At 47.0% G+C, this 25,892-nt stretch overlaps 1 long non-coding RNA gene across 6 annotated transcripts in view; it reads left to right on the top strand.

Moving 5' to 3' along the window:
* The window catches only part of LOC140911838 (uncharacterized), a 35,515-nt gene that overhangs the window by 7,477 nt on the left and 2,146 nt on the right, over window positions 1–25,892 (top strand). Inside the window, exons 1-7 of one of the 6 annotated variants that reach the window (XR_012159150.1) lie at window positions 330–1,202; window positions 2,300–2,724; window positions 10,692–10,882; window positions 12,129–12,290; window positions 12,740–12,818; window positions 13,822–15,221; window positions 15,542–15,735. This is a non-coding gene — a long non-coding RNA (uncharacterized lncRNA). The other 5 variants (XR_012159151.1, XR_012159147.1, XR_012159152.1 and 2 more) reach the window with 5 other exon arrangements.

Raw genomic sequence — 25,892 nt, 5'->3', positions numbered from 1 at the left:
ATCAGTGGGTCTCCCTCCGGAGATGCACTGAGAACTTAGAATGTCCACTAGCAATTGGGGTAATATCCCTGCGTTTCCCACTGTAGCCCTCACAGTCGGTCTGCCCCATACATCGCACTGAAATCTTGTGATTAGCTGGGGAGGCCTGCAGGGAACCGGGCACCCCTACTGATCAGCCGACTCCCTCGAGAGCCTCCACTGAGAAGAGGGGGCAGGGATCTGGTTTTGACAGGGAGTAGGCGTGGGGGACGCACTTCGTACCAGGCTAGTGGGCCGGGGAGGGGGGGTTCCCTGCATTAACTCTTTTCCCCATGACCTGAGACAAACCATTCATCAGGATGCTGAGGGGCTGATTATCATATTTTCTCCTAACATATCCTCCCCTAACTTCACCAGCTCCATCCAAATCATGTTCCTAAGGGTCTCCTTGTGTCGGCGCTGCCCAGGGTTGTGGGAGGTAGGGGGATTAGAATTGGGAGGGTGACTGGCAGAGTGAGGACCATTATTCACAAATGTGATAGCCTGCACTGGCTCTGAGGTAGTCTTTCTGTTGATTTGTCTTTTTAAGACACCAGTCTCTCGCAGCAAATCCCCTGCCTGTTTGATTTTTGCCACTAGTTCATTCCAGGTGAGGTGCTCTACCTCCACAGCCCCCATGGCCATTTCTGTCTGAGAATTTAGTCCTGCCTAAGTGCTCTGTACTAATTCGGGTCCCTGATAATGGGAAGTAACAGTCCCATTCTCTTCTGTCAGGTAATGAATCAGAGAGAGCTACCAGCATCTTTTTTTGAATTAGGTAAGCTTCGGGGGCCTCTCCTGGGTTCTCTCTGCCATTATATATAGTTTCTTGAGGGAAGCAGGAGGCAGTAATATTTTGAAATATTTTAATATTTATCATCCATTCCCGGGGTCCAGCAGCAGTCCGCTCCCAAGAACCTATGCCTATGTCCAGAGCATCTTCATCACAAGGAGAGGCATATAACTGAGCCAATGGGGTTAAGTCCATGCCATCAGCAGAGGGGTACATTTGCCAAATGCAAGCCGGCAGCGTCACAGTTCAGTGGCCCCAGTCTCTCGGCAATAGCCTTGGCCTGACAAGGAGACCATCTTACTACGTCCGTGACCAGCTCCGTCGTGGGAAGATTGGCTCCTGCAACTGTGTGTTTAACCTCCCTTGTGGAAACAGGGGCAACATTATGCAAGTATGGCCAATCAGGGGTGAATGGGTTTTTGGGGTCAGTATCAGGGGGTCTCTCTATTTTCCCAGGGGGCTCCAAATTGCAGTCCTCTCTCAACCTTACAGCTGCTACTATCCCCTTATGGGCACTAAATTTGGCATGCAATTTACTAATCTCTGCCTCACATTTCTGATGGCCTGCTGCTACCTTGGCTGCCTTATTCTCATCTGCCAGGAAGTGAGTTGCTACTCTCACTTCTTCTAACAAAATTGTTGTGTGTGTTCGTTCTTTCCTATACTGTTTTGCATTCCTGCTGGCCTTGTCTCTCTCTTGCATATTTTTAAGTACAGTCACCAGTTTAAGCTTTTCTGCTATAAAGTCACACCCATCTGTCTGTTCAAACACTGTTGTAACTGCTTTTTCTCCAGCTCCAGTTCCTGCCTTCCCTTTACCATTTCACCCATGTCCAGACATGCATAAAATAATGCCCATGCAGTAGTCACATCCTTTGCGCTACCCCGTGGCTTAAAGGTTGTGCAATATTGTTCAAAGCTCAGACTCGCTTCAATCAGGGGATTCTCACCCTTAAAGCACCCCCTTTCCAAGGGGCATTTCCCCTTGTTCATTGCCCATCTCTCTAACCTGTTGGTTTTCTCCTGTCTCAAGCGAGCAGCCAAGGTGTTTTTTTCAGCCATCTCTACTTCCTTTATCTCACTAATGATCCCTACCAAAAGTCCTTTCACGCAGTCACAGTATTGCTCTAAAATTTTTACTTTTGAAGCACAACTCTAACTCCTTCTTGCATGGTCCTACAGTTATTCTAAGTACGATTCTTAAAAGTTACAGGATGTTACCAAATATTCTGTGAGAGAGGGGCCTTGCTGAAGGAGCTTAGTCTGAAAAAGGAAGAGACAGTTTGCACAGGTCTGTGCCTCAGTTTCCCCACTCTGGAGCAACTACTCAACAAGTACCACATGATTAGGGTCATGTGCTGCCCACATTCTCCACCAATTTGTTACCATATTTGCCCATTACTTTGGGGTATGCTCATTAGGGTTACTCTTCTGTGGGGGGAGGGGGTTCTGTAATTCTATCAATGTACTGCTTGTGTTCCCATACAGAGCTCTACTTCTCCCTGCTGCAGTTCCCTCCCAATGGAGTTATCCCGCAGGACCTAGGTTCCCCAGGGCTGGGTTCTTCCAGCCCCAGAATCAGACAGACACACACGCACACACACGAACAGAGAGCATCTGAGAGGACTGGGTTAATCAGCACTCCCAAGCTGACCTCTTATATGTCCCTGGACTCATGCAGCTGGGTCCAGCAGCACCTCCAAGCTGTCACCCTCATATGTCCCCATGGGAGCTTCGGGGGAGGTACCTGGAAGCAAGAGCAACACGGAGCCCTCTGCCCGCCCCCCCAGCCTGCAGGGACCTGGTTCTGACTGCTTACTGGAGCTGAGCGGGTCCGGGCCGGGCCAGGGAAGGCAGGCAGGGAGCCTGCCCTGGCCCCGGTGCATGCCGCTGCCACCTCGGAGCCACTCTGGGTAAGCAGCGCCGGGCTGGAGCCCAAACCCCTCCTGCACCCCAACTCCCTGCCCTGAGCCCCCTGCCATATCCCACACCCCTCCTGCACCCCAACCCCCTGCCACACCCTGCACCCTGACCCCCTGCTGCACCCCAACTCCCTGCCCTGAGCCTCCTGCTGTACCCTGCACCCCAACTCCTGCCCTGAGCCCCCTGCCATATCCCACACCCCTCCTGCACCCGAGATCCCTGCCACATCCCGCACCTTGCGCCCCTCCTGCACCCCAACCCCCTGCCCTGAGCCTCCTGCCATACCCTGCACACCTCCTGCACCTCAACTCCCTGCCCTGAGCCCCTGCCACACCCTGCACCCCCTGGGGGCAGGGGTGGGGCCTCATGGAAGGTGTGGAGTGGGGGCGGAGCCAGGAGCAGCGAGGGGGATGGTGTCAGTGATGCAGCCCTCAGCCAATACACTAGTCCTCATGTGGCCCTCATGGTCATTTGAGTTTGAGACCCTCTGCTCTAGGTCGACAGCCATCAAAAAGAGCTGGATCAGTGAGTTGATCTTGCATTAATAAATGTTCCAAGACTTTTAAGGATTTCTAAGCACTGAGAATATATTTTAATATTTAAAAATATAAATAAAAGAGGTTTTATATAACAGCAGTATCTGAATGCCTTGCATTACAGCATTCTGTGATGTAGGGAAGTATCTTGATCCATTCTACAGATGGGGAATGGAGTCAGAGAGATTAAGACCCTGATTCAGGAAGGTACCTAAGCATTTGCATGCGAGTGGTTGCCGCCAGACAAGGAGTGAGTGGCTGAGCCAGGAATGCAACCCAGAGTTTCTTAAGTCACAGCTCAGTGCTTTAACTCCAAGGCTATCAGCTTTCCTCCCTATTTTGTTTTCAATTGTTTAGAGGACAATAGGGTGGTCCTTCGAAATCATAGCAAGCAAAGCAGCATTTGTTTAACGATTTGAAAGTAGAACTAGTAAGAAAATGGATTTTCCGTCCCACTAAAAAATTTGAGATTTTTAAATATTTTATCCTAAAATCAGGACAGAAAGCCACAATTTTTCACAAAATCAAATACTGAAAAAAAAATTAATTTTGGGTCAATTGAAATGTTTTGTTTCTATTTCAACCCTTTTAAATATCAAATATGTTTCTAAGCATAAAGTTGTTTCAGAACAAAAAACCAAAACTTTTCATTCCAAAAATGTTGAAATGGGACATTGACATTTTAAAACTCCTCCCCCCCATTGTTTTCAAAAGCAAGTTGTGTCAAAATTGATACAATTATGTAGTTTTCTTGAAACGGCAATTTCCAATAGAAAAATGTTTCAATTAAAGTTTTCCAATCAGTTCTATTTAAAACTAACCTCCTCCCTGCTTTTAATGGTGAGCAACCTGAAGCCTGCTCCTACAAACCTTTATGCACATGCCTAACTTTACTGACCTGAGAAGTTACTGGGGTTAATCACATTAGCAAAATCAAGCAGATGCGTAAGCGTGTGCAGGATTGATGAGTTGGTTTGCAGCCCTAGTGTGTATCAATGGCATTTTTCACCAGGGTTCATACCCTTGTGTGAGACCAGTGTGAACTCAAAGACTGAAACTTCACTCAAGCAAAATCCTGACTCTTTTTGGAGAATTAGTTGATTTTTCAAGGTTAACCACTTTGGAAGTGCTGGGAAGTGGAGGGGTGAGGAACAGAATGTTTATTTTAATTACTGCAGTTTCATTCTGGGTCAGGCTAACCCGTTGGGATCTCTTTTGTGAGTCTGTGTATTTTAAGTAATTTAATTTTACAAAAGATTAGAAAGCCTTTAAAGCGCTTTCAGTAGTGCTGCAAAAGCTTAATTTTCATGATAAATTTTTATTTTCTTCAAACATAAAAAAAAGCTTTGAAGGTCCAATTTTAACTTACACTGATTACTTTTCGTTTGTACTCCCCCCCGCCCCCGAAACATTTTCATTAGGAAAATAAATGAAGGCAAGAATTATTTTTCTGAGTTAATGACTTCCATTTTTCTTAATTAAAAATGTGGAAAGTTTTTGGGGGGCATAAGAAACATTAGTTTATACACTCCTTGCTATTTTTAAAAAAAGTTACAAGTAAACACTTTTTCTACAGGATGTGGCATTTTCAATGCGGCATTGTAATTATTTCTGTACAGCTGAATTCTTAAGCACGTTTCTAAATTATATGGCCATTGGTTTGTGAAATAGAGCAAGTTTCTCTCTCTCAAGAAAGGGTTTGGGGATGATTATTGTAAAATGCAAACAGGGTGGTTTAAAAATACCCTTAAGCAGAAGTGTGCAGTTCAGAGTTTTTTCACATTCCTCACATTATATTCAGTGCCTTATTAAAATAATCCACTTGTTAAAATGTCAGACTCCACACAAATATCAGCTCAACACACAAAAGAGTTAAGCGCACACTAGGGACACGAACAGAATATCCAGGCCATGCCCTCCAGAAGTATATGATTAAAAAAAATAAGCTCACTACACAGAGTTCTGAATGTCACCTGATCAAATAGGGCACTGTGTGTCTGAAAGGAGTTATCTGTCCAGACTGGATTGTAAGATCCTTGGAGCATGGGTCTGTCTTTTCGTGTATAATTTTTACAGCATGCGGTCTGACTGAGGGCTCAGTAAATAATTCTGAAGATTGATGTAAGGTTCAGAGTAGCTGAAAGGTAAAATGCCTTATCAGGTGTTGTAATTATCCCCAAACCAAGGACTACACTAGAAAAGGTTTGCCAGTGCAGCTATACTGGTATAACTAGATCGGCAAACTCTCCTAGTGTAGACACAGCTTATACAACAAAAAAATGCTTTCGCTGGTATAGCTCAGATCAGTTCCCTAAATGAAAGCTTTCCTGGCAAAAGACCTTTTCCTGGAAAGACCTTGATAGATGCTCTGGCTGACTAGAAAAATTACAGCTGCTCTCCAGAATTCCCACACTCACCAAGGACTAGGTCGAGATATATCCCTTCCAAATTAAGTGCTGCAACCAAGATAACTAGAATTCCTTGATGTGTGTGACATGATGTGGAGAGTGGAGGGCTTTGCTCTGTGCCTTAAGAACTGTTGGGAGAGAGAAGTGAAGGACAAAGATACAGATTCTCATTGGACACACGGGTTAATGAAACCGTATCCAGTGTTCTAGGCTTAAAGAAACTGAACAGCCCACTTTCTCAAGGAGGAAAAGGAGCCACTGGCTGCTGCCCAGAGCCACCAAGTGCCGGGCAGAGAATGTGCGGAGCAGAGAGAAGAACGAGGAGTCAAATCCTCTTCAGCTTCCCACTGTTTGACATTTCTGCTCTTATATGCAGTGTTGTTGTAGCTGTGTCAATCCCAGGATCTTAGACAAGGCGGGTGAGGTAATATCTTTTATTGGACCAGCTTCTTCTGGTGAGAGGGTAAGCTTTCAAGCTTACACTGAGCTTTTCACCAGGTCTGGGAAAGGTACTCACAGTGTCACAGCTAAACACAAGGTGAAAAAGATTGTTTAGCATAAAGTAGTTTACACATGTTTCAAAGGACCATTCAAAGTGACTGCTCCAATCATAGGGAGGAAAGGAAGGGGGGAGGGGGGTGAAAGTGGTTAGTGCGTTGCAGATTGTTGTAATAACCCATAAATCCAGTCTCTCTATTCAGTCCATAATTTTTAGTGTCTAGCAAAGTTATGAATTTAAGCTCCCAGGCTCATTGTTTTAAAGTGTTGTGCAGATTTCCATTGCGGATGAGGACTGATAGGTCAGATATAGAGTGATCACTTTTTGAAAAGTGTTCATCCACAGGTGATAGGAAGTCGTATTATTTTCCAGTGTGAGTTCGAGAGCGGGGTGATTGGTTACACCCACATAGTTTTTATTGGGGCATTTAGTGCACTGACTGAGGTACACCACATTATAGGCATGTGTAGGACCCACGGGTCTTGAAAGGTGTGTTGTGGGGTTTTTTGATCATTGTAGCAATGGAAAGATGTCTGCAGGTTTTGCATGTGTTGTTCTGGCATGGTCTGCTGCCGCTTTGAGTTGGTGTGTCCTTGTCTCTGGGGAGGCGCTTCTGATGAGTTTGGAGAGGTTGGGTGGTTGTTTGAAGGCCAAAAGAGGGAATTTAGAAAAGATTTCTTTCAGGATGGGGTCCCCATCAAATATGGGTTGTAGTTGTTTGATGACAACCCATATGGGTTCTGGTGTGGGGTGGTAGGTGATAACTGGGGATGTGCAGTCGGAGGGAAATTTATTTCTGTATTGAAGCAGGCTCTCTCAGGGTATTTGGGTGCCTCATTTCTTGATGCTATCTGCTTCTCTGGTGGAGTGTCCTTGCTTGGTGAGGACCGTTTTGAGCATGTTAATATATATATCCTAGACTTTATATACCTCAAAATATGCTCCAAAAAGAAACACATTTCTTCCTTCAGAATACTTCAGCTTGTGTGGTTTTGAACATGTGCTAAGACCATAATACGGGGGATTTCAATCATAGCCTTACATATAATGTTGCTACATACATTTCACCGTGATATTATTGACTAGAGAGTTATTAGTTATCAATGATACCTCAACAAAACATATTTTGTGCAAAAATTATAATAGCATGTAAGGTGTAAATACAGGGGTACTTTCAGTCACACCTACACTGATTGAATTGGTGAAAAATGTAATGTGAATTTTCATGGAAACTTTTTCACTGGGTTTACACAGCTCTAGAATGTATTCCTGCTGCTCATAATTCGACAAGGTCTAATACCTAGGTAGTTTGGCTTCTCAACAGAATATAAAATATCCAAAACAATTATGCAAGCCACAAATTATTATCCATTCAGTGTGGTCTTAAGCTCACCCACTTCCAACTTGAGAAAGCAACAGGACTACTCATGCATGTAAAGTTACTCAAACCTGGAAGAGTTTGGGCCTTCAGCTTGGGTTATAATTCAACACCAAACAACAGAATTATCCTACTGCAAATGTTTATAACTTGGATAAGTTTCAACAAGATCAAGTGACAAAGCAAGGATAGTGTTTAGCTATCCAAAGCATAAAGGTGAAAGTCCTGTTGACACATCCACAAAGCACACAACTGCAAAGTGATAATCTTTCACACGGAAATGCCAGACTATTTTCAGAGCCCTGTTTGGACACAGACAGTGTGCTAGACAGCATCATCACAGCTTCTTCAAAAACTGACTGCCTCAAAAGGGATTTTTCTTGCAAACCAATTTATTTCAGGATTTTTGAGATTATGAAGATGCTCAATATCCCAGATCTAGGAAGTATTAAAGTGGGACAGAGTATTGGTATTCCTTTAGCACCAAGAGGCTGAGATCAGTGTCCCATTGTCCTCCGTGCTGTACAAACAGGGAGTGGCAGGAAAGAGTTAGAGGGCAAGGGTAAGAGCCATCCTGGGAATTTACCCAGGATTTGTAAGAGTCTCTGTGATCATCTCACCATAGCATCTGTCACTGAGCCCTCCTTTGCCCTCAGACAGCCCCAGGCTCAGAGCCCGTGTAAGCAGCAGGGCATGGCAATTGGTTTGCTGTGACCATGGCCCCACAAGTCCTGGCAGGGAGTGCTGCAGGTAGCGCCTAGCCCTTGCTAGGTCCCCACAAGCATGGCGCTCATACACAGGGACCTTCTTTCCCAGCCTCTGGGGGATCCTGGGAATTCAGTCATGCAACAACAAACAGAACCAGCCATGAGTCAGGCCCACACGCTGACACAAAGAGCAGGGGGCAATAAGGCCCAGTGGGTACCTCAATCCGCCTGGCACCTGTGCGTCTCTGGGACAAGCACTCAGAGGCAGAGTCCTTCCCAGATAGAGCTCTTGGCCCCTCAGGCCTGTCCCTGCACAGAGCTCCCCCTCTCCCCAGTCAGAGGCTCCAAACTCAGGCCAGACTCTGAGAGCTTCCCAAGATGGCTCCTGTTGCTAGTTCCACACCCCACATCAGCTAAAGGGGAAGGGCTCTCATTTTTGCATCAGTCTCTGACCAGCCCAGTGCTGCCACAGGAGGGACAGCCGTGGGCCTTCCGGGGCCCATCCCTTGGGAATCCGTTCTCCTCTCCTAAGGATTAGTTTTCAGTCCTGGCTCTGTGGTGAGCCCTGTTTGAATTCAGCTGTTTGGGAAGGAAGCACCTTGGAGCCATTGACACTTATTACAGCGTGCTGGAACAAACACGCAAGCCCCCATCCTCCTCCCTCCACTTGAGCAGCTGAGGAGTGGCATTGCAACCGCCCCCTGCTCAGGTTAGTCAAGAGGGAGAGGGCTGCATCTCTGCATTGCCAGGCCAGAAACCGCTCTGTAAACACTGGCCCTGTGTCCTGGCCAAACACCAAACGCTTCCCCCGCCCCCACCCTGAGAATAAACAGGACCAAGATATGACTTGTTTACTCAGCATAATGTTCAAGGTTGGGAGCAGAACAGCTGCCCCACCTCATCCATAGCCACTTAGCCCCTCCGCAGCCTGGGACCTGCCCCCTGCCAACATCACCAGCTCACTACCCCAGCAGTGATTGTTGGCACACTTTCCACCCGCCCAGCACTACCCTGCTCAATCATTAACCCAGCCACCTGTCCTCTCCTCACCATATCGACCCATTCACAAACCATGTGCTGCTGTATTGATTTGGTTGCTATCAGGCAAATGCGGCCTTTCCGGTTTGCCACGGAGTTCACTTTCCCAGCCAACTTCCCTCTGAGCGATCTTCCAGCCATCTGCCGCTCCCCCCCACCCCGCCACCATGGTGCCCACAATTCCATCCTTACCCTCCCCACCTTGTCCCTCTGGCCTTATACCCAGGCCCACCTTGCCCTGCTTTATCGCTAAGATCACTGCTATCAGTGACCTCTCCAGCTCTCAGAAACCAGGCTTCCTTCTCCCTGAGGCTGTTCCCCCATCTCTCGCACCTTGCCCCATGCTGTCTCCAAAGAACCATGGGATGGGGCAGGGGGAGTCTGAGCTGCTTCTCCCCTACTTCCAGCCTCTCCCTCTCCCCACTCCTCCCCCTCTAAGCAGCACTCCATACAACTCTTCCCTTCCACCCCCAGCAATCATCCACAGCCCATCTGACTTCTGCACACCCAGTTCCCACTCAGAGTCTGACCCCTGGCTAGAGCTGTGGCATGGCATCCCTTTGCCAGTGCTCAGTATTGTGTCTATAAAAGTTATATAGTGCCTCAGCTGCTTTTCCTGCCTGGGAACACCCCTTGGACGTATGAGTAGGGTATCAGACTGGGAACTCCAGAGCTGGGTTCAATTGCTAGCTCTGGCACCGACATTGTGTGTGACCTTGGGCCAGTCACTTCGTCTCTCCGTGCCTCAGTGTTCTCTCTGTAAAGCAGGGAGAACAGTACTCCCCTCTCCCACCTCGTCTACTGAGATGAGAGTCCTTTGGGGCAGGGACTACCCCTTACTACATGTTTGTACATAGTAAACCTCTTGCGCCATGGGGCCCTGATCTGAGTTGGGCTTGCTACCATAACAGGGAAAATAAATAATAAAAATCCACACCCCTAGTTATGGGCATCCCAATGCCACCATATTTGTATGGCAACTTTAATGCTGATAGTTTAACAGGAGAATTTCTTGTCTCAATTAGTGCATTAATTTGTTCTGAAAAAATCAGAGGAATACCCAGGGAGATTCATACAAAAACAATTTAGGAAAGGAAGCCAAAATACCAGAAACAGGGACATTTCTGGGGAATCAGATCCCTTTGCTAAGGTTGGTCAGGGTCGCTGTAAAAGGCAGTGTATTCCCCAAACTACTTCACCTACTTCAGAACATCCCTGTACTATGACCCCTTTAATTTAAAAAAGTTTAATGGATTGATTAGTTTTGAAAGGAAAAGCTGATGTACAAGCATGGTGGCGTCAGGGTACCCAGCATTGTGTTACAGTGCAGGCTAAGTATAGCGAATGGGAGAGTGGTGTGTGTTACACTTATCTTCCTCTTGCTCCCATAGACACAACACTATGATAGAAAGCAGCGGCTGCCGCACCACAGAGCCTGTTATGGGACATCCTGAGGTTTTCGCTGGAAACATGGCCTCTGGTTCTTACTCCAGGACAGAAAAGACAGTAACTGGGAATATGCCTTTAATCGTTATCAACCTGGCTTACCAGACGGCATGTTGAGTTCCTCCTTCCAAGACTGGTAAGATAAACAAACGACACTATTACAACAGGTTTCAGAGTAGCAGCCGTGTTAGTCTGTATTCGCAAAAGGAAAAGGAGTACTTGTGGCACCTTAGAGACTTAACAAATTTTTTTTCCACTGAATGCATCCGATGAAGTGAGCTGTAGCTCACAAAAGCTTATGCTCAAATAAATTTGTTAGTCTCTAAGGTGCCACAAATACTCCTTTTCTTTTTACTATTACAACAGTTACAGGTTGGAAGTAAACACTGATTAACTTTGCACCCAGTGCAGCGCAATGCAACGTAAGCAGCAACCACATATGCAGATGAATGCAAATTAAAAGCAGCCACCGTGTGAATATTAGCTTGTGGCACCATTGTCCATCCCAGTGTTCAGGCCTATGTGGAGTCATGCCAGCCCTGGAGGAGCTGTGGGGAGAATTGGAAGGAAGGAAAAGAGAATTGCTCTCAGAGTTCCCCCAGCATGTTGTGTTAATACTAAGACAGTCTCAGAATTTCTAAATGTTATGGACAACTTCCTAACTCAAAGAGTGTTGCATCCAGCACTGGGGAATTCTGTTAGACCCATCTTCACAGATAAAGAGGAACTGATCACAGAACTCAAAACGAATGGTACCTTAGGTGCAAGTGATCATGGTTTGATCATGTTTATAATGTGCATACAGTATAAAGTCCAGACCAATGATGTAAATACTTGGTGCTTTAAAACGGCCACTTTCACAAAACTGAAAGCAATTATGAGCCAAATCAGCTGGGAGGAAGAATTTAATCAGAAAAATGTGAATGATACTTGGGAATTGTTTAAGAACATTTTACAAGATACCCAAAAAGCCACAATTGAGCATGAAAGCTGTACTGGTTAAGAAGAGAAGTGAAGGAAATTATGAAAAATAAAAAAAAAACAACAAATGGAAGAAAGGGGAAGTTAATAGTAATGAATATAAATCAGAAGCTTGGAATTATAAAAACTTGATCAGGGAAGCAAAAGGACACAAGGAGAAATCTATGACCAGCAGAGCTACAGACAATAAGAAGTTTTTAAAGTATATTGGGGAAAAATAATTTTAACAATTCTATCATGGACCAACACCATTATCAATAATGCAGAAAAGGCAGAAGTAAATGTTTCTGTTCTATATTTGGGAAAAAAGATTATGTAGTCATGTCATATAACACTCTTTCCATTCCACTGTTGTCTCAGGAAGGTGTAGCAGGTACTAAAATTAGACATTTTAAAATCAGCAGGTCCAGATAACTTTCATCCAAGAGTTTTAAAAGAGCTGGCTGAGGAACTTCCTGGACTGTTAATGTTACCACAATGCAACCAAATTCGAAGCAGAGGGAAGGAGGGCAGGCAGTAGAATGAAGATAGGGACTACACATCTCAAAGACCCTCTAGTTACAGTAAGTAATCTCTATTTCTTCTTTGAGTGCTGGTCCCTATAGGTATTCCATAGGTGGGTCACTGGCAAGCAGTGTTCAGAGTGGAGAAGGGTGCAAGGAAGGTGGTAGCAGAGATGCCTGTAATACTGCCATCCCTCTGGTTGCATCCACAGTTGCAGCTTGAGTTAGAGTGTAGTGAGTGGTGAACACCTAGACAGAACTCCAAGTTGCTGCTTTGCAAATCTGTAGTGGAACGTCTGATAAGGATGCTGTGGGGGCAGCTTGTGCTCCTGTGGAGTGCGCTGTGATACCCCCAAAAGGGGTAAGTTTTGCTATTTTGTAGCATTCTAAGACATCTTGAAACCCACTTAGAAATCCTCTGTGAGGATATGACTTGCCCAGATGATCTTTCTGCTATGGCAACAAATGGTCTCGGAGATTTCCTAATGGGTTTGGTTCTTTGCACGTAGAACACCAGAGCATGCCTGATGTCAAGGGACCGAGGTGTCCTGTCTTTGGAAGATGCATGGGGTTTTGGGAAGAATAGAGGTAAGTGTACTGATTGATTGATGTGGAACTCGGACACAATCTTGAGGAGGAATCTGGGGTGTAATATAAGGGGAAACCTTATGGAATATTGGATAAGGAGGGTCTACCATCATGGCTGCTATCTCAGTGACCCTTCTGGCTGAAGTGATGGCCACTAAGAATGCCACCTTCATGGACAGGTGGGTCATGGCACATATTGCCGTCAGTTCCAAGGGTGGACCTGAGAGTGTTGACAGGACAAGGTTGAGGTCCCATGCGGCGTAGGTTTGATGATCACTGGGAAAGTCCTGATCAAGCCCTTCATAAATAGCACAGTAACCAAGTGTGCAAAGACAGAACATCCCTCTATTGGAGGGAGGGAGACACTAATCACTGCTAGGTGTACTGACAGCCAACTGACATTTTTAAGGAGAGGAGATAGTCTAGGGTAACTGGAATACCCAGGGCTTCTAGCGAATGTTGGTTGCGACATACCCAGGGTGAAAAAGTGCTGGTATTTATCCAGGTAGCAGGCTCTAGTAGAATCCTTTCTGCTTTAGTTAAGGATTTCCCCAACGGGGTGGAGGATGAGAGTTCTATTCCAACATCCATCCAAACATGAGGCAGAGTGAGCCTGGGTTGGTGTGCTTGATCTTCTCCCCATCCCGAGTTAGGAGATCCAGAAATGGGCGGATCCCGATAGTGGGGCCTGTGGACATTCTTAGGATTTCTGTGAACCAGAACTGTCTGGGCCAGTAGGGTGCTAGGAGGATGATGGTGGCTCTGTCACGATGGATCTTCCGTACAACCTGTAGTAGTAGGGGGATGGGAGGAAAGGTGTATTTGAGACCATCCATCCAGGGCAGCAGGAGAGCATTACCCAGGGAATCACGGTCTATAGCTCCCCCAGAGCAATACATGGGAAGCTTTTTGTTCATCTGGGATGCCGAGAGGTGCCATAGTGGAGTTCCCCTTTGTGCGAATGTTAGAAATGTCTCTTGGATCTTCCATTCATGGTCTGCAGATAAGCTCCTGCTCAACTTGTCTGCCAGAGAGTTGTGGACACCTGGGAGGTATGCAACCTGCATTGTCATGTGGTTTCACCAGTTCCAAAGCCCGATTGCTTCCAGTCAGAGTGGACGAGATCTCGCTTTTGCCTGTTTATGTAGACCGCTGTGGCAACGTTGACGTTACCTGTACATGGAGTGGGCCTATGGGGGGGAAGAAAAGCCTCATATGCAAGGTGGACTGCCCTCAGTTCCAGTAAGCTTACATGTAGGCTGCCCTCTGTTGGGGTCCAGGTACCCTGAAGTGTGGGGGTCCATGTGAGTGCCCCACGCTGTAAGGGAGGTGTCAGGATGGTGGCCTTTGATATGGGAGGGCTGAAGGGAGTCCTCACCATGACCTTGTCTGGGTTGGATCACCAAGTGAGGGAGGTGAGGACTCTGGTGGGACAGCAACGTTGGAGTCAATGCAATCCCTGCTTGGTCGGAAGGTTGAGTTGAGCCAAGCTTGCAGGCACCTCAAATGGAGTCTGACAGTGTCACGTAGGTGCATGCAGCCATGTGGCTTAACAGAGAAAGACACCAGCGCATTGTGGCTCGTGGTCTGCATGTGATGCAAGAGGCCAGGTTGCTTATCGGATAAAACCTGTCTGAGAGGAGAAATGCTTTCACAGAAACAGAGTCCAGCTGCGCTCCTATAAAAATTATCGTCCTTGTGGATGACCAAATGGACTTTTCTTCATTTATGCAAACACCTGAGGTAGCAAGAAGACGCCAAAGAGATCATGTTGCTGACCCGACTTCTGATAATATTGGCCTACCAGATGCCAGTCGTCCACGTATGGAAACACAATATAGACCTGGCATCGCATCTGGGCTGCTACCATGGCAAAAACTTTCGTGAATATCCTGGGGGTGCTGTAGTGAGCCCACAGGGGAGGGTATGAAACTGACAGTGCTCTTGGCCAACCATGAAGCGCAGGAACTTCCTGGGAGATGGGTGAATAGCTACATGAAAATATGCATCCTTCATGTCGAAAGCTGCAAACCACATTCCCTCTGAGGGGAGGAGATGATAGATACCAGCGTAATCATCCTGAACATCAGCTTTCAAATAAAGACGTTGAGTTGCCAAAGGTCCAGGATGGGTCTCAACTCTCCATCTTTTGGGGTATTAAGAAATACGGAGAATAGAACCCTCTCCCTGGATGCTGAGGTGGGACACGTTCTATTGCCTCCTGGCATAAAAGGGATTTCACCTCTTGTTAAAGAATCAATTGGTGAGAGTGGTCCCCCAAAGGGGGATTGGGAAGGTGGTTTGTGAGGCAGGAATGCCAGACACTCCATGGAGTATCCCTGATGGATAATCTCCAGGACCCAACTGTCTGCAGTGATCTTGTTGCCGCTGTGGGAGAAGAAGGTAAGCCGGCCTCCAAAGATGACAAGAGAGGAAGTAGGTGGCATTGGTGGTGGTACACGGGTCTCGATCTGCATGTCAAAAAATGGCCTTTGTCCTGCGGTTGGGAGTAAGTGGAGGCTGTGGCAGCAGAGGGAGCTGAGAAATGGGACCTCTGAAGCCTCTGTTTACGCAGAGGCTCAGGTGGACGTTGGTAATATGGAGCATGAGAAGGGGGTGGGCATAGTCTAAGGGGCTGGCTCTGGTGTTTCCTCTTGGGGGCTGGAATGTAAATCCCCAGGGATCATAGGGGAATTCTTGGATGGTATTTTGAACTTCTCTAGGAAACCCAACCACCTGGAGCCATGAGTCCCTTCACATGACCCATCCTGTGGCCAAACTTCTGGTTGCTGTACCTGCGGCATCTACTGCAGTCTGGAGAGCCACCTTTGGCTACTAGCTTCCCCTCATCCAGAAAGGACTGAAACTGGGCTCCGTCTTCCATGGGAAGTTTGTCCCTAAAGTCTGCAAGCCTGATGTAGGTATTGAAATCTTATTTTGCTAATTAAGCTTGGTAATTAGCTATACGAAATTGGAGACCTATGGAGGAGACCACCTTCCTTCCCAGGAGGTCCAATCTCTGAGCCCTTATCTGCCAGGATGGATTTCTGGTAGTGCGACCAAGTTCTTTCCATAGCCACCTGTACCAGCAACGAGTTAGGGACAGGATGAGGGGGGAAAAATAAGCTAGCTTCTTTGGCAGGAACAAAATAATGTCTTTTGATTCTTTTTGGTGTAGTGGCACAAGATGCTGGTGTGTGCCAAACCGCTCTGGTTGGTTCTAATATAGCCTTGTTATTTGGAAGGGCCACTCGGTCCCTGTAAGTGTCTAAGGGACAGGGCTGAGGACCTCTTCTAATGGGATCTGTAGATCGTTAGCAACCTTTTGCCACAGCTCCTGATGCTGATGGTGGTCATCCAGTGGAGAAGGCAATGGAGTGACAGCATCGCCTGGAGATGGTGATGATGAGGCCCCCATCAGAACAGGTTCCAGCTCTTCCTCCTCATACTCTAATGGAACTGGCTGACGAGAGGGGGAGGAATGGTAAAACTCCTGCAAAGGGTCCAGGCACCTGCCTTAGGGGTCCCAAGGGCCCCAATGAGGCCAGAAGCAGGGATCCATCAGTCATGGTGGCCCCCAAGGGAATTGGTACCAGCTGTCTTGGAGGGTGAGGGGTTCACAGACAGAAGGATGGTAAGCAGAGCCTCTTGGCTGCTGGGGCACCTGTGCCTTTGCGGAGATACTGCTGCAGCTACCTCCGCCGATTCAGAGGACAGTTCTGTCTGTAGCGATATCATTGGCACTTGGACGCTCCTGCCCAATGGGTGGAGAGGGAACTGCTCCTGGGACATTGGTAATGATTCCTCCTCTGGGGTAAGGATGTCCCTTAGGGGGCATGGCCCAAAAGGAGCGGAGACAGCGAGTAGGGGAGGAATATATCCTCTGGTGCTACAAAGGTCTCCACACAGCCCAGAGTCTGGGGAATTCCAGCAGACACCACCTGAAGGACTGGGCTCGTCTGTCACAGCCAGTTGGTGTTTGGATAGAGGAGGCAGTACTGACGATGCTGCCGGACCCGCACTAGTAGATGGGGCTGGTGAGCGTATGTCTGCTTTGATCTTGCAGTCACCGTCAGATGTGGCAGATCCCTTTTTGCGTACCTGGCCCCCCAGCCTGGGGGTCTTTGGCGGAGCTGGTTCTGTGGGTTCAATATGCAACATCTCACCCAACTGGTACCAGCCCCAGGAGGAAACGCATTTATTATGAACAATCCTCTGCAGGGATCTGTCCTTATGCCCGTGAGAGTGCCCCTTGTTCTCATGGAGAGCCTTGTAGGGGGAGTCCTTGTCTTCGGTGGCAAAGGCTCCACTCCAAGACTCCTGTTTGAGGGCACTGCTGGTTAGTTGAGGCCAATGTACAGGGGAGTCTCCCAGGCCCGGACAGAGCGCGGTCTCATAGCATCCTCCATCAGGAACCTTTTTAGTCAGAGCCCTCGGTCCTCTCAAGCTGTGGGTGGGAAGGATCAACAGATCCTGCACTTCACAGAGATATGTGCCTCGCCCAGGCAACACAGGGATTGTCGATGCTCATCGCTGATGGAGAAGGAGCAATGGCAGGAGACAGATTCCTGGGATCAGGAAGGATTTTCCCCAAAGGCAGCATGGGGACGGGTTGGGGGAGGGGAAAACGGATTATCCTATAGTAATTATAACTAGTAAGCGAAGATATCAAAACGAGTTACAAAGAGTTTACAGGCTATGCACAGAATGAAGGAGGGCACAAAATTCTGTCTCAGGTCATGCTGCGGTAAGAAGGAACTGGAGAGGTGTGAACCTGCACGGCCGCTTATGTCCTCGGTCGGAAGTACGAGGGAAGCTTCTGCGCATGTGCGTGTCAGTGGACACTGCTTTGAAGAATTTCTGGACTCAGGCACATGTACACCCATGTGTGGACTACACATGGAGCCCATCACTCGAAGAAGAATGGAGTGTCTGATATGGGTTGGGACTCTTAATAAAAAGTAATGCCAATCAGCATGGGTTTATGGAAAACAGATGCTGTCAAACTAATTTGCTATTTTTTTTAAAATGAGATTACAAGTTTGGTTGATGTAATATACGTAGATTTCTGTAGGGCATTTGACCTGGTACCATGACATTTTGAATCAAAAACTAAAATAATATTCACATGGTACACCTTAAATGAATTAAAAGCTGGCTAAGTGACAGATCTCAAAATGTAACTGTAAATGGGGAATCAAACGGGAGTGTTTCTAATGGGGTTCCACAAGGATCTGTTCTTTGCCCTATATTATTGAACATTTTTATCAATGAAAAGCATAAAATCCTCACTGATAAAGTTTGCAGATGATGCAAAAAATGGGAGAGTAGTAATAGGGAAGAGGACAGGTCACTGATTCAGAACAATCTGGATCGCTTGGTAAACTGGAAGCAAGCAAACGATATCCATTTTAATACGGCTAAATGTATATGTAACCCACACACCTCCTGGGTGTGGTGCTCTGTCCCACTTAGGGGCATCAAGACCACTTAGAGAGAGATTAATGAGTCTGCTCTACGGCCTTAGCTAAGAGCCAGGTAGCTTTTAGTTCATGCAGTAGAGGCTCATGCACTAAGCTCCAGAGATCCCAGGTTCGATCCCGCCCACTGACTACTGGGGTCTGTCGGTTTTACATATACACCTAGGGACAAAGAATACAGGCCATACTTACACAATGGGGGACTTTGTCCTGGGAAGCAGTGACTCCGAACAAGATTTGGGGGTCATGGTAAATAATCAGCTGAACATGAGCTCCCAGGGAGACTCTGTGACCAAAAGGGTTAATGTGATCCTTGAATGCATAAACAGGGGAATTTTGCATAGAAGTAGAGAGGTTATTGTACCTCTGTATTTGGCACTGAAATACTGCCTCCAGTTCTGGTGTCAACAATTCAAGGATGTTGATAAACTGGAAAGTGTTCAGAGAAGAGTCCCGAGAACGATTAAAGGACTAGAAAAAAAAGATCGTTACCTTTTCCGTAACGGGTGTTCTTCGAGATGTGTTGCTCACGTCCATTCCATAGTAGGTGTGTGCGCTCGCCACATGCACTGGTGACGGAAGTGTTTCCCTCAGCAGTATCCATAGGGGACTGGCTCTGGTGCCCGCCGGAGTGGCGCCTGCATGGCACGGTATAAGGGGTGCTGCCGGCTCCCCCCCACCCTCAGTTCCTTCTTGCCGGGAACTCTGACAGTGGGGAAGGAGGGTGGGTTGGGAATGGACATGAGCAGCACACCTCGAAGAACACCTGTTACTGAAAAGGTCACTGTCTCCTTCAAGTGCTCTTGTCCATTCCGTATTAGGTGACTCCCAGGCAGTACCGCTGGAGGCGGGAAGGAGTTCACAGACATGTAGATTGTAACACAGCCCTGCCGAACCCAGCATCGTCTCTGGCGTGCTGAGCGATGGCATAATGCGCTGTGAATGTGTGGACAAAGGCCCATGTCGTGGCTCTACAAATGTCCTGGATAGGGATGTGCACCAGGAAGGCAGCTGAGGATGCATAGCTATAGTCAAGTGGGCTCTGACAATCAGCGGTGGTGGGACCCCCGCTAGATTCTAACAGGTCCGTATGCAAGAGGTGATCCAATTGGAAATCCTCTGCAAGGACACCAGAAGGCCCTTCATCCTATCTGCTGTGGCAATGAAGAGTGGAGTCGACTTACGGAAAGGCTCGGTACGCTCTAGGTAAAAAGCCAGGGCCCTTCAGATGTCCAGCGCGTGAAGATGCCTCTCCTCACTGGTCTTGTGCGGTTTGGGACAGAACACTGGGAGGAAGATGTCCTGGCTCATATGGAAGGTGGACCTTGTCTTTGTACAATTCTGTGTATGGTGGTTCTGAGATCAAGGCTTTAATCTCAGAGACTCGCCTTGCTGATGTCACCACTTCTATGACAGATGGGAAAGGTAGCGGGAGCCCAGTGGCTCAAAAGGTGAGCCCTCGTGAGCCTGGAGAGGACCAAGTTAAGATCCCACTGTGGGACGGGGGTCCGTACCTGCAGGAAGAGTGTCTTGAGGCCTCTCAAGAATCTGCCCGTCATGTCATGAGAAGACACCATCTGGCCCTGGATCAGTGGGTGAAAAGCGGAGATGGCCGCAAGATGCACTCTAATGGAAGATTGTGCTAGGCCCTGGTTCCTAAAATGAAGCAGGTAGTCTAGGATAAATTGTAGAGAAGAGGTCAGGTTACCAGCGAACCGCGCCTCGAATCCTGCTGTTGATGTCCATGGTCCGGAGACCAAAAATGGCTCCTCTGAGCCTGCCTCCCAAAGTCCGAGGCATGACACCTCCACAACGGAGCGGCACTGATGAGGCGGGGACACTTGGAACGGTCCCAGGGTGGGTTTACCCCTGGGTTTGGGTACTGCCGGAGCCGGTGTGGGCGGCATATCCTGCACGGCCTGTAGGGCCTCAGGCATCGACAGAACTTGAAGTTTACAGAGGCCTTCATCAATGTCTGGTGTGGCAGGCATGGTGCGGGCAGGGCTAGACCACTCAACTTGAGCTGGGGCCCTATTCCCTGAAGGAGGTGTTGAGCTGCCCAGCGTGGGTCTGGTCTCTCCTCTGGCCCTCTCCTTTCCCTTATGAGAAGTGGGAGATCTTCCCCTTGCGGACCTCTTGGGCTCCTTGGCCTGGGAGGGGTATCGGTGCCGGCTCATAGGCGGCACCGGTGGTGTGTTCCGTACCAATGCTGCGGTGTTTGGGGCCGAGTCGGACATCTGCTCCGGTGCGGAGGTCAGTGCCAACTCCATCAGAAGCATCCTGAGACGGATGTGTCTCTACTTTTTCGTTCTGGGTTTGAATGACTTACAGATGTGACACTTATCACTTATGTGTCCTTCCCCTAGACACTTTAAACAGCTAATGGGAATGGGCCGCTTACAACAATTGCAGGGTTTAAAGCCTGGGAACTGAGGCATACCCCATCCCTAGGTTGAGTCCCGTCCAGGACCAACTAACTAGAACTAACACTAAGGGTAAATACTAAATTATATACAACTATTTTACAAGAAACATTCATGATACACTGAACTAAGCGAAAGTTAGCTGAAGCAGAAGTCCCAGCACGATCACTGGTGGCAAGAAGGAACGGAGGGTGGGGGGAGCCGGCGGCGCCCTTTATACTGCACCATGCAGGCACCACTCGAGAGGGCGCCAGAGCCGCTCCCCTACAGATACTGCTGAGGGAAAAACTTCCGGCACCAGTGCACATGGCGAGCACACACCCCTAATGTGGAATGGACGTGAGCAAGCACTCGAAGAAGAACTCGTTGTCTAGTGACAGACGCAATCTAGCTTAACCAAGAGAAGGTTAAGGGGTGACTTGATTACAGTCTATAAGTACATACATGGTGGCCAGATATTTAATTATGGGCTCTTCACACAAAGGTATAATACAATCCAATGGCAGGAAGTTGAAGCTAGACAAATTTTCAGACTGGAGATAAGGCGTACATTTTTAATAGGGTAATTAACCGCTGGAACAACTTATCAAGGGCCATGGTAGATTCTCCATCACTAGCAATTTTTAAATCAAGACTGGATGGTTTTCTGAAAGGATCTGCTCTAGAAATTATTTCAGGGTAATTCTCCAGCCTGTGTTACACAGGAGATTGGACTAGATGATCATAGTGGTCCCTTCTGCCCTTGGAATCTATGAATACCCAAGGCGGTCTGCAGGCTGCATGTCCACAAGGCCACAGTCTGACGTGGCTGCAGAGAGGGTGCCTGGGCAGCTCACAGTCTCACATGCTGTCTAGAACCCATTCTCTAAGTTGTTAGCATCTGCTGGAGGAACCCTCACACCAGGTGAAGGCACATACGTGATAGCAGCTGGGAAGTTTAGATTTGACTGCCCAGAGACTTTGGAAACTAGAACAATTGGGAGGAAGAAAGGCCAATTTGCAATCAAATGATGAAGGCAATGTACATTCACTGTGTTCTAGCCAGGTTGTATTTGCACTTGGTATTTCTTTCCCACACGTGCCTCACTTTTCCATCAGTTTTGCCTGTTTCTCTAAATTCCCTAGGGTCCTTCTGCTATTTCTTTCTATCCCATGTGGTTTTTGTGGATCCTCCTGTGGTCATTGGCTTTCAGCCACAAATTCCTTCAATGAGTTAATACTTTTTCTCCAGATGATTTATGAAGATATTTAACGATAGGGGGCCCAGTCCTTCTCTATCATTCCTTTAGACAGCCCCACCACCAGTCTGATGTTTGACTGGTTATGAAAACTTTCCATTTGTGGCTTCCATCAGCCAGTCAATTTTGTATCCACTCCACATTGCATTGACCAAACAATATCATTCTAACTTTCCTCTCAGAAGCTCACCCAAGCCTGCACTGAAAGCTTTACTGATATCAAGACACAGGGACAAATTCATTCAAGTTCCACGGAGCCACACAGAGGGTGAATTCTGTTTACAACATACACACATTCCTTTTGTTTGTTCAACTTGTAACCATGTTCATGTTATCAGGATTCAACAGCACTATTGATTTCTTGTGCACCTAGCATATGTGGCCTATTGCACATTAAGCTATTCTCATCTAGTCTCTCTCCAGCTGCTTAGTATTCCTGTTATTCAAAATCCCCTCATTCCTCTCCATAAATTTACTAAGTTCTTGGCAGGGTAAAACATACCACCTGCCTGAATGTGATAAGATAAACAAGATGCTGGGGACCAGCTCATGTGACGAAGAAGCACGGAAAAGAAGGTATTCCTAGAAGTGGGTTTCAAGAAGGGAGAGAAAGTGGCAGACAGAAGATGGGAGATGTTACAAGAGTTTTATACAATCCAAGTGCCTGTAGCTGTAGATACTTAGGCCTTGTCTATAAGGGAATGTTTTTTCAGGATAGCTTTCATTTTTTTCAGCATAAACTATGTTGCATCCACACACCAACTAATCTTTTCTTTTGTCTTGTATCTTATCCTGCTACAATTAACCTGCTTTGGAAGAACTGTAATGGTTTCAGAATGAGTTATATAAGGTTTGTGTGGACTCATCCCCATTTTGAATTGGCTGTACTGCTTCAGGGAGTCCTCACACTGCTATCCCACATTGCATTGCATCACATCTGGATTGGCCTGTCTGCTTACCTGTGTGCTCTCCACTGCTCTGGGATCATCTTGGCATGACATCCCCGCAGTGTAAATGCTGAAACACACGCAAGTGTATCTGTGACTCCAGCTCATCACTGGCTCTCAGACCCCAAGACCATTACAACCACCCCACCAGGCCCCATGCTTCTACATGGTCCTGTCAGGAGCTCCTGGACTTCTCTGCTGTCTGGTGAGAGAAGCATGTCCAGTCTCATCTTTCCAATTGTCATCAGAATACCAAGATCTAGAAGCAGCTAGCTAAGCAAACACAGGGAAAAGGGCACTGCCGGGACACATGCCAGTGCTATGCCAAAGCCAAGTAGCTGCAGCAGAATTACAAACACACCAAAGACAAAGCCAAGTTCTTCAGTAATGCTTGCAGGATGTGTGTTTACCATGAGGCCAGAGTTTTTCCTAAGAACCCAGCACACAGTGGACATAGTTTGACCACAGCCCATGACGAGGCAGACAACTAAAGAAATCACTCAGGCAACCATAGACCTATAGGGATTGAAGAGGACAATCAGCTAAACGACCAAGATCTCTTAGGCACCCCATACAGCAAGCGAGCCAGAGTGACAACGCTGCTGAAGGATCATCCGGAAAGTATTCGCTGCTGAATTACAACCATCTCTCCCATTAGTGGCTGTTTAGGTGGATTTGGAAACCTTTCTTCTGGGATTCTCCATGCTGAGAGGAACTCTCATGTCAACATCTGGTGCTACAGTTCTCGGGTAACTGCCGCACAGACTTCCAGGAAAGTGGCTTTCAGCACCTGGACGTTCTGCAGCCATTGCTGGTCATCCCAGGTCTGTAGGAAACATTGGATGAAACCAGGAACAGAACAACGAGGTTACAGGCTGAGAGGAATACTGGGGACATTCATTTATAAATGTGTGTATAAACTGGAGTGGTGCCCCAACATAGCTTTACTGGGGCAGGATTGACTTTTGTTGAGCCTGGTGTGTGTATGTGGGGGCGCCTATTAATTGGGGCACAGTGTTCAGCCATTGGGAGAGTGAGGTCTTGGGACCCAAACAGCTGGGGCACCCAAGCAACAGGGGTATGCGTACACTGCATCTGGGAGCAAGTCTCCCAGCCTGGCTGGACAGACTTGTGCTCATTCTGCTTGAGCTAGTGCACTAAATGTAGCAGTTTAGATGTTGCTGCTCCAGCTAGCCACGTGTGCTGAGTGGGCTTGAGAGCCCAAGCTGCAAATATCTCCACAGTTATTTTTAGTGTGCTAGCTTGAGTCTGTCTACCGTGGCTCCCAGGAAGAGTGTAGATATACCCCAGAAGACCAGACAGGAAGGTCACAGTTCAGGCATGGGGTAGGCTTAGCCAGAAAATGAGTAAGTTTTCTAAACGGTGCTCTCTCTCTCACCATCCTGAGTTGAGCGCCTGAACAATTTCATTTGCTTCACCTTTAGGGGTGTAGAGGGAAGCAGCCTGTGAACTAGCTCTTTGCATTTGTCCAAGGTTTTCCCACTGTGGAAATAAATACCAAGAGATGAGCAAATAATATGGATTTTTTGTCATTTTCACCCAGTGGTGAATTTTATAATTTTTTCATAAAACTGAAGGTTAATTATTTTGTAATTAAGAGTGCTGCATAATTCAGTGGCAGAATGCCACTCAGTGTAGGCCTAGTATTACACAGTACGAGGAGCCTGGGCTATATTGCACCTCACAAAATGTGTATGTTGCTATGCATTGGAGAGGCTTTCCTTCCTAAGATCCTCTATCATCTTCTTTACTGAAGCAGATTTAATTAGCCTCCTAGATTGTATACGTGCAAATACTTTGGTGATGTTATCCCATTTTTAAAATATCAGTAGCTAACTGTTGAAACTCCACATGCTGCAAAAGGAGCATTCCCATTTATTGGTGAACTTTTCTTATAACTAGTTTCAGAGTAGCAGCCATGTTAGTCTGTATTTGCAAAAAGAAAAGGAGGACTTTTGGCACCTTAGAGACTAACCAATTTATTTGAGCATAAGTTTTCATGAGCTACAGCTCACTTCATTGGATGCATTTTCCACTGAATGCATCCGATGAAGTGAGCTGTAGCTCACGAAAGCTTATGCTCAAATAAATTGGTTAGTCTCTAAGGTGCCACAAGTACTCCTTTTCTTTTTGTTATAAAGAGTGCTGCAAAACCAAAAAGATATTTATATAGGTCCTTTATTAAAATTACTTTTAGGGCCTGACAACTGCATGTTTAAAGATACGTCCTTAGAACCTGGAGGACTAACTGCTACTTACTTAAAAACCATTTTTAAAGGTAGTTTGCATTTTAAGTTTCACCATACATGGTCCTTTCACTAAACCATAGGATTAGGATTCAGGAGATCCAGAAATAGTTTTGATCCTTCCACCAGCTTTTTCTGTGAGCCTGAACAAATCAAACCCTCTACACTTAAGCTTCACCTCTAACATGGACATTGTCTCCACTTGTGAGGTAACTTCCTTCTCTTCCTGTGTCAGTATAATAATGCCTGCATCTATAATTTTCACTCCATGCATCTGAAGAAGTGGGATTTTTACCCTCAAAAGCTTATGTCCAAATAAAACTGTTAGGCCTGGTCTACACTACGAGTTTATGTCGGATTTAGCAGCGTTAAATCCGAATTAACCCTGCACCCATCCACACAACAAAGCCATTTTTTCGACATAACGGGCTCTTAAAACTGATTTCTGTACTCCCCCCGAGGGAAATAGCACTGAAATCGACATCACCCTTTAGATTAGGGTTAGTGTGGACACAATTTGAAGGTATTGGCCTCTGGGAGCTATCCCACAGTGCACCATTGTGACCGCTCTGGACAGGACTCTGAACTTGGATGCACTGGCCAGGTGTACAGGAAAAGCCCCAGGAACTTTTGAATCTCATTTCCTGTTAGGCCAGGCGAGCTCATCAGCACAGGTGACCATGCAGTCCTGAATCAAAAAAGAGCTCCAGCATGGACCG

Source organism: Lepidochelys kempii, chromosome 5 (assembly GCF_965140265.1).
Source record: "Lepidochelys kempii isolate rLepKem1 chromosome 5, rLepKem1.hap2, whole genome shotgun sequence".
NCBI lineage: Eukaryota > Metazoa > Chordata > Testudines > Cheloniidae > Lepidochelys > Lepidochelys kempii.
This window is presented reverse-complemented; position numbering and strand designations above follow the sequence as displayed.